Source organism: Meriones unguiculatus, chromosome 15, assembly GCF_030254825.1.
Source record: "Meriones unguiculatus strain TT.TT164.6M chromosome 15, Bangor_MerUng_6.1, whole genome shotgun sequence".
In the NCBI taxonomy this organism is placed as follows: domain Eukaryota; kingdom Metazoa; phylum Chordata; class Mammalia; order Rodentia; family Muridae; genus Meriones; species Meriones unguiculatus.
In genome coordinates this window covers 40,466,234-40,475,779 of record NC_083362.1, presented here as the reverse complement: position 1 = coordinate 40,475,779, position 9,546 = coordinate 40,466,234, and the positions used below count along the sequence as shown (strand labels likewise).

At 37.6% G+C, this 9,546-nt stretch overlaps 1 pseudogene; it reads right to left on the bottom strand.

The window, feature by feature from the left end:
- Window positions 1–775: 775 nt before the first annotated feature.
- LOC110565250 (large ribosomal subunit protein uL5-like) lies at window positions 776–1,279 on the bottom strand (annotated as a pseudogene).
- Between the last annotated feature and the right edge of the window lie 8,267 nt (window positions 1,280–9,546).

Below are 9,546 nucleotides of genomic sequence, written 5' to 3'. Positions count from 1 at the left end.
GTGGCTAAGGGAAAAACACGGAATTGATTTGAGTTTCTCTCAATTTAACTTGATGTCTTCTGTTGGCTTGCTGTAAACTGCCTTTATTAGAGTGAAATATGCCCTTTATTTCCCTTTTCTCCCCAGGACTTTTATCATGAAGGGGTGTTGGACTTTGCTGAAGGCCTTTCTGTATCCAATGAAATGATCATGTGGTTTTGTTTCTCAGTTTGTCTATATGGTAGATTGTATTTGCTTTACATATATTGAACTATCCATGCATCTCTGGAATGCATCCTTCTTGATCATGGTGGATAAAGTTGGTATATTTTTGGACTCAGTCTGCACGTATTTTATTGAAAATTTATGAATCTATATTCATAAGAAAAATCAGTCTGTAATTATCTTTTCTCTTGGGTCTTTATGTGATTTAGGTATTTGAGAAAAATGTGGCCTTTTCAAATGAATTGAGCAACATTCCTTCTATTTCTGAGTTTCTGGTAAAATTCTTTGTTAAACAATTTTGCCCTGAACTTTTTGTTGTTGTGAGAGTTTTAGTGACTATTTCTCTTTCACTATGGGTTTAAGATCTGTTTAAGTTGTTTAGCTGATTTGATTCAAGTCAGTATATATATATATATATATATATATATATATATATATATATATATGAAAATCTTCATTTCTTTTAGGTTTTCCACTTTAGCAGAGTACAGAATTTTAAAGTATGCTCTTATGTTTTTTTTAAATTTCCTTTTTTTTTCTGAGAAACTTTTGTTAACCTTTTGGATAAAGTTTATTTGCCAGAAAGTATGATCCTATCATACTTCTGCTCGAACCAGCACATGGCCTCTTCTTTGTAGATTCTGTGCTTGACCTCAATGTACCTGTCCTGTGCTTCTTGTCTGCTGTGCTGAAACCTGGCCTACCCAGCACCACATAGAAGTACAGGCCATAGATGCCAATGCTCAGGTCATATACAATGCCCAGATCAATGTGATCTTGAATGCTAAAACCAATCTGAGAAGTTATATTTTGATAACTCATACTCCTGAACCTTCAGACCTTTCTCCAGAATTTCTTCAGCCTTGACTCCAAGAACTGTGAACTGAACAACAATCTTTTCATTTCTCCTGATGCCAAAGGACCTGACGGTGTAGCTAGCTTTGGAAAACCCAGGTGTCTGGCCTGTGAGGTGCTCCACCACCTTGGCTGCCCAGGTCAGTCAGTCTCCATTCTCTCCCACACAGATATTGAGGTAAAGCTTGCAGATGTGAAGTTCCTGCATGGGAGTCTCCTTTTCACCTCAATCTGTTTTTTCACTGTGTGTTGTTGCTCCCTTTTTATCTCTAATTTTGTTGATTTGGATCTTCTTTCTCCACTGTTTAGTAAATTTGAATAATGGTTTGTCAATCTCAATGATTTTGTCTAAGAACCAACTCTTTGTTTCATTGTTTCTTCATCAATATTTCAACACAATTTTTCAAAGATCTTGAAGGGGAAACTTTTTGCTTCCTATGGAAACACAAAACCTTCAGGATAGTTAAAACAATCCTAAATAATGAAAGAACTGCTGGAGGTATCACCATCTTCAGTCAGAGATTGTTGCACTAAAACCAACATTGTAATGGCACAAACACAGACATACTGATCAATGAAACCAAATTGAAGACCCTGAAATAAATCCTCACACAAAGCAGCCAGAAATACATACTGGAAAAAAAGACATCTTCTGTGGAGAGCCAAGCTCTGCCGCGCCCTAAAGATGGCGCTGGCTTTTGCCTCTGGTAGGTAAAAGCTCTCGGTAATCAACTCCTTAATTGGTTGTGTATGTGCATCGGGCTCGCTTCCGCAGTTGTGGACTAATCTGCAGGCGCCATGTAGCTTGTCAGGATTGGCTGGCCATAGGCTATTTAATTGGCGGGCTGGGCTTCCCGAGAGTCAGAAGATTGTTCAAGGTTCCTGAATAAACTGCATTGAGAAGAGTCCAGTGTTGCGTCTTCCTTGCTGGTCGAGGCAGTCTTGACAATCTTCAAAAAGTTGTGCTGGTCACACGGGGTGGCTGCATGTAGAAGAATCCAAAAAGAACCATACTTTCTACCTTACACAAAATTAACTCCAAATTGTTCAAAGACTTCAACATAAAACCAGATATAATGAACCTGATAGAACGAAAAGTGAGAGATTCTCATTGAAGAAACAAACTAATTTTATGGGTAGGCTACATACCCAACAGTAAATGGCCAACCCCAAACTAGCTCGCTCAATGGTGTCTTTGGGGCGTCCTACGTTTCATTGTGTTAAGATGCAACTTTTTAAAAATTATCTTTCCCATGTATTTATTTATTTATTTATTTATTTATTTATTTATTTATTTATTTTTATTATATTTGTTTCAGTTTGTATCCCTCCCTCATCCTTCCAAATTCCACCCTCTCTTCTTCATTTCCTCCCATACCCCTCCCCAAGTCCACTGATAGGGGAGGTCCTCCTCCCCTTCTCTCTGACCCTAGCCTATCAGGTCTCCTCAGGACTGGCTGCAATATCTTACTCTGTAACCTGGTAAGGCTGATCCCCCCTCAGAAGCAGATGATCAAAGAGCCAGACACTGAGTTCATGTCAGAGATAGTTCCTGTTCCCATTACTAGGGTACCCACTTGGACACTGAGCTGCCATGTGCTACATCTGTGCAGAGGTTCTAGGTTATCTCCATGCTTGTCCTTGGTTGGACTATCGGTCTTAGAAAAGACCCCGGTGCCCAGATTTTTGGTTCTGTTGCTCTCCTTGTGGAGCTCCTGTCCTCTCCAAGTTTTTCTATCTCCCCCCATTTTCATAAGATTCCCTGCACTCTGCCCAAAGTTTGGTTATGAGTCTGAACAACTTCTTTGATACCATGCTGGGTAAAGTGTTTCAGAGGCCCTCTGTGGTAGACTCCTGTCCTGTTTCCTGTTTTCTCTCTCTTCTGATGTCAGTCCAGTTTGCCTTTCTGAGTGAGGATTGATCATCTTAGCCAGGGTCCTCCTGCTTAATTTCTTTAAAGTGTATAGATTTTTGTGTGTTTATCTTATGTTACATGTCTAATATCCACTTATAAGTGAGTATATACCATGTATGGATTTTTGCTTCTGGGATACCTCACTCAGGATGATATTTTCCAGTTCCCACCATTTGCCTGAAAATTTCATGATTTCCTTGTTTTTAATTGCTAAGAGGTATCTTTTAAAATTTTTATTTCTACTTATTTTAGTTTATTTATTTCTTCCCCTCTTACCCTACAGGTCCTCAGTATAAATATCTGCTTTTATGTTTCGTGGGATTCCTCAGTGTATGAACCAGAGCGTCTTTTAGTGTATATCGATTTCTTGTGTCCTTTTCTTGTACCCACTTTCTTCAATTTGTTTATTTTGTCTCATTCTGATATGGTTTTTGTTTCATTTCCCTTAGAAGGATGCTTGTTTCTTTTTCCTTTGTTGTTGAATTTTTAGAATCCTTTTATTTTCTAAGCCAGAAGAAAAAGATCTTGATCAGAGGGAAGGTGAGGACAAACTCAGAGGAGTAGAAGGAAGTGAAGCAAAAAAAAAAAAAAAAAAAAGAATATATTATATGAGAAAAAAAGCTACTTTCAATAAGGGAATAAAAATAAAGGCTGAAATGTATAAAATAGAAATTTTAAAAAATTTAAAAGATTTCCTTGTTTGTAATTGCTAAGTAACATTGCATTGTGTAAATGTACCACAATCTCTGTATCCATTCCTCCATTGAGGGTCATCTAGGTTGTTTCCAGATTCTTGCTATTACAAATAGAGCTGCTATGAACATGGTTGAGTAAATGTTCTTGTTGTATACTTGATCATATTTCAGATACATGGCTAGGAGTGTATACTTGAATGATCTTAATTTTCTGAGAAAGTACTAAATCGATTTCCAAAGTGATTATACAAGTTTACATTCCCGCCAGCAATGGAGGGGACAGCAGCTCCAAAAGGAGAACAACAGATCCAAAAACAAAACAAAACAAACAAACTAAACCAAAAAGCAATGAACCAACCAACCAAACAAACATAACCCTGGGCCCTGGGGTTGCTGCAGGCTCTGATACCCCAACCAAAGACCATGCATGGAGAGGACCTAAAAACCCTGCTCAAATGTAGCCCATAGACTCAGTATCCACGTTGAATCCTTAGTAATGGGAACAGGGGCTGTTTCTGGCATGGACTCAGTGACAGGCTCTCTGATCACCATCCCCTGGAGTGGGGTGCAGCCTTACCAGGCCACAGTGGAAGACAATACAACCAGTCTAGAAGAGACCTGATAGGCTAGAGTCAGAGGAAAGTGGAGGAAGACCTTCCTTATCAGCGAACTTGGAGAAGGGCATGGGAGGAGATGAGGGAGATAGGGTGTGATTAGGAGGGAGTGAGGAAGAGGGCTAAAGCTGGGGTATAAAGTGAATAAATTGTAATAAATAATAATTTAAAAAATTAAAAAAATAAAATAAAATACTTTGTTTTTTGAAATGATTGATTTATTAAGAAACTTTTAGCCATTTGGGCAAAGGAAATAGGGAGAAAGCTCAAATATTTAAAAAGAAATAAAAAGGATGATATTAAGAGAAACACTGAAAATATTCTGAGAATTTCCAAGATGTACTTTAAAATTCTATATGCCCTCAAACTTAATATTAAAAGAAATTAATGAATTTTTAGATCCATATGACCCACCAACGTAATGTACAGAAGAAGTAAACGATTTTAGTAGATCAATAATAAATAATGAAATAGAAGAAGTACTTAAAAATTCCTCAGTTAAGAAAACAAAGAACCCTGTACTGGATGTAGTCAGGAAATGATTCTTCAAGTCTTCAAATAACTAACACCAATAATGTTCAAATTCTTCTATAAAGTATTAAAGCAAAGAACACTTCCAAGTTCTTTTTACAAAGCCAGATTAACTTGATCTCATGGTCAAAAAATGCACAAAAGAAAAGTATTAGACAATCTTGCACATGAGCACTGGTGAAAAAATACACAGATGAATATTTGAAAACCAAATTAAAGAACATATCAAAAATATCATTACATGATCATATCATCTGCATCCCTTGGATGTAGAAATGGTGTCACATCTTTCCCATCTCCTATGGGAGGAGCAGCCTGGCCAGGCCACAGAGGAGGACATTGCAGCCAGTCCTGGTGAGACCTGATAAGCTAGAGTCAGATGGAAGGGGAGGAGGACCTCCCTTATCAGTAGACTTAGAGAGGGGCAGGGAGGAGATGAGGGAGGGAGGGTGTGATAGGGAGGGAATGAGGGAGGGGTCTATGGCTAGGACACAAAGTAAATAAACTGTAATTAATATAAAAAAATAAAAATTTAATTAAAAAAAGAAATGGTCTGACACATGTAAGTCAATAAAAACAATCCAGAACATAAATAGACTCGAGGTCTGAAACCACCCAGCCATTCCAACAGATTTAGAAATGATCTTTGATAAAACGGTAATCTCAGCTGGGCTCAATGGTGTACACCTGTCATCTCAGCATTCAGGGAGGTTGGGATAGGGGAATCTCTGTGATGTTCCAGGACACCCTGATGTACAAAGCAGTCCAGGGTCAGCCAAGGCTACCCAGAGAAACCTGTCTCAGGAAAAAAAAAATAGAAAAACTAACATTTTCTTTCATAATAAGAGGCCTGAAAAATCCAGTAATGCAGAGGAGACAAGGTTGGGCACTCTGTCCCTTTCTGTCTAAAGCAATGCTTGAAGTCTTAAAAAAAGCCATAAGAGTAAACAAGGAGATAAAATGTATATAATATGAATGGAATGACTCAAAGTATCCTTATTTGCAGACTGTATGATTCTGTTCATAAAAGACACTAAAGAATCCATTAGAAAGCTCTTGCAGCTGACAAGCACATCCTAGCAATGTAGCAAGATACAAAATTAACAACAACAAAATTATCAACAACCTTCCTATATACAACAAACATACCAAGAAAGAAACCAGGGAAAAATATTAATTCACAGTAATGTCAGAAAGAAAGAATCTAGCAATAAAACTGCCCAAGAAAGTGAATGGGAAATCTGCACAATGAAAATTTTAGAACTCTGAAAGGCTACTCATGCCTAAATAGATGGCTTTGTCTCCTACCTGGCTAGGTGAGTGAATGATGGTGGGGAGAATATAGGAAATATAGGGGAAGAATTGGAGGAGAGTGGAATGGGTTAATAATTTGATCAAAACACATATGCATAAGAAATTGTCAAACAATGAAAGAGTAAACAGGAATATATATCTCTGACTGTACAGTAAGTGAATCAAATGATAAGAATCTCCATGAGGAAGTTTTCAAAATTTCTGACCATTTTCTTACATATTTTATCTTACCATTCTTTAAGATAGATAAGAGAGAAAGAACAGCTCCCACATCCAGGGACTAGCCATTTATTTTCAGCCAGGTCTTTAGGCTTCTTGTCAAACTTGTCCTCCAAATCAGATAAGACATCTCTATGGCCAGGATGACAGAGCCAAAACTAGATCACTCCTTAATCTTGTCTAAGCCTAGACACAACAAGATTGTCACCCAATACAGCATAACAGAGGCTTAGCAAGATTCTTCCTACCTGATATGTGAGAGTCTCTTCTGGCCACACTGATACTCACAATGTGTTCTACTACCTACATATATAAGATTCTGAACACATGAGATATCAACCTGGAATGAGAGTACTGGGATGGAAGGGCTTGAGCAGTTATAGGGGCAGGAAGATTGGCAAAAGGAGAGGTTGAATAAACTCAGCCAAACCAAGGGTGGATGAAAGTGCCATAAAGAAAACTTGTGCATGGTATGTGAAAGAGAAATGAGTTTGGAAAATACTTTTTCTTTGAATTTCTTTCTCTTGGTGACAGCAGATTATCCATTACAAAGATGTTTTTCTTACAACCTTCTTCAACCCAGACTCACATCATGTAAAAATACATTCTAAATCCATTTCATAATTCCCTATGTATATAAATGCCTTTGTGTGTGTGTGTGTGTGTGTGTGTGTGTCTGTGTGTGTAATAGTAATAATCTTGATTACTTTCATGTTGAACTCTGTTGTATGATACGGCCAAAGTATAAAAAGTAGTTGGCAGCACATCAAGATGTGATTGACATAAGAAAGCTTGACATACAGTCCTGAAAGAAGGCAGTACAGGAAGGTAGAGAAGCCAGGAAACAGATGTCAAATTAATCTGCTTCTAGAATTTTATAGTTTCACTCCACAGAGTATTGTATCTTATTGATTAAATTATCCAATTCAATAAAAGTATGGAGACTAGCTACATAAAAGCTGTTTCTGTATGCTCTGTTTAAATTACAATTAAGTTTCCAGCTGGAGATCTCCAAAATATAGTAGAATTCTTATAGGGATGGCATTTGCCTGGTTCTATTTTAGAGTTCTTTAGCAATATCACCTTATAGCAACAGCTGTTCAGAGAACTGAGAATGGTATATTTCTTTTCTTCTACTGCTTGGCATATTGAAAAACTGTAAAATATTTTCAGTTCATTTCAGGTTCAGGTGTGCCTAGGAGCAAATATCTTCATGTAGACAGAAAAGAAGGAACCTAGATTGCAAAGCACAGACTCTAAAACTAAATGCAAATTGCTGTTGGTTGGAAACCCCAACTGGGACTTTATTGCCAAAAAGCAGACATTAGAAGATCAGAGTGAAATAAGCCAAAGTAAACATCCCGGGGTGCAAAACTAGTGCCAGCTCACTGAACTAGCGACAAGATGAGGAGAACGGCCAAATGGGACCAAGGGAAATCCTAAGTGCATTTAGAAATCAGTACCTGTTAACAGGTTCCTGGCCACTACACGGGAGAAATGTGTCAGAAAAATGAATTTAGCCATGAAAGCTTTGGAGAGGGTTTATGCTGACAACCAAAATATATGTCTGTTGGGATTAATTTAATCAAAGTGTTTTGCCTGCTAATATCTCAGCCTCACAAGGTTCTTTTACAGAGTTTTAAAAATAATAAATTGGTACCAGACATCTTTCGCCACCAAGTGAAACCTCCAGTTCCAGGAATGGGTTACAGCTAGTTTAGATGTTGGATAAAAGAGCCTCATACCCCTCAGGCTATTGTCACAGCTATTGGTTGCCCTCCACAAAATGATTGTAAGCTCCTATTTCTGAAGACAACAGTAATATTCTCACTGAACATGAAGAAGTCAAGCTAGTGCCTAAGAACAAGAAACCCATTGGCTAAAGTTCATGGCACTACAGTGTACTCTGCATCTCTTCAGAGGAGAAAGGGAAACACCAACCCAGCTACAAATCCTACCACCTACAAAACTGATCGGCATGCATGACGGGCTGGTGGAAGTATGGCAGAAGTGTATTGGGGATATAAACACTCACCATCTGATCCTACTCATCAAGGTAGTCTTTGACTGATACTTAAGGGTCTAAGAACCAGAGACTGGACAGACCATGGACCTAAAGGAAGATCAAAAACTATAGTCCCTGTTAAAGGGACATAATGATAAAATAACTCCTAAGAATATTCTGCTATACCACTCAAGCACCTTTAGAGAAAATTACTCCTACAGGAAATGGGAACTAACACAGAGACCCACAACTGGATAATGTATAAAGAGTGAGTGATTGTGTCACACTCAGCCCTCAAGGAGACATCATCAGACTTTCTTATCAGGAACTATGTGGAAGAGTAGAACAAAAGATTGTAGGAGCCCAAAAGGATGTATGGCTCCGAAAAAGCTAGTTTCCATACAAAACAGAAGTGATGCAAACATGAACTACGAAAGACTGTAGGAGCCCAAAAGGATGGATGGCTCCAAAGAAGCTAGTTTCCATACAAAACAGAAGTGATGCAAACATGAACTCACAGAGATTGTGGCAATATATACAAGGCCAGAACAGAACCATGCCATGGGGATCCCAGGGCTGAGAGGTGAAATTGTCTACAAACTACCACCCCAAACTAAGAAATTACCTCCAATTATCAACTTTTTGCAAAGGAAAAATTAGTTTTCTCCAGTGGATTTTTACTGTACAAAACCACAATTAAGTGTAGGCCCTGATCAGTAGTAGATAAAATCAAATCAAAACAAAACAAAACAAAAAAACCCTTAGCGGTATGTCTTTTTTGTCTTCGGTTTCTTTTTTTCTTCTTTTCTTCTTCTTTTTTTTTATTTGAACATCTTTTTGTCTTACTTTTGCTTGTATATTGGGATTTAGAATTTTGTGCTTTAATGGATTTTTGTGTGTGTTTTCTGTTTTTAATTTTTCATTATGGTTTATTTGTTCCTTTGTCTGTTTTCTAAAAAAAGAACAGAAAAAAAAAAGACATACAGTTAAGTGAGTGGGGAGGATATGGGAATAATTGGGGGAGGGGAAGCTATGAACAGAATATGTTCTCTGGAAATAATTTAACAAAAAGCTTAAAAATCATACAAAGGAACTTATACCTAACCAAAATCATTTACTAACATAAGCTCATTTAATATGTTTTACCCTCATTCAACTGTTTTCTTTGGATTCTTCTGTTGTTTAATACTGTAT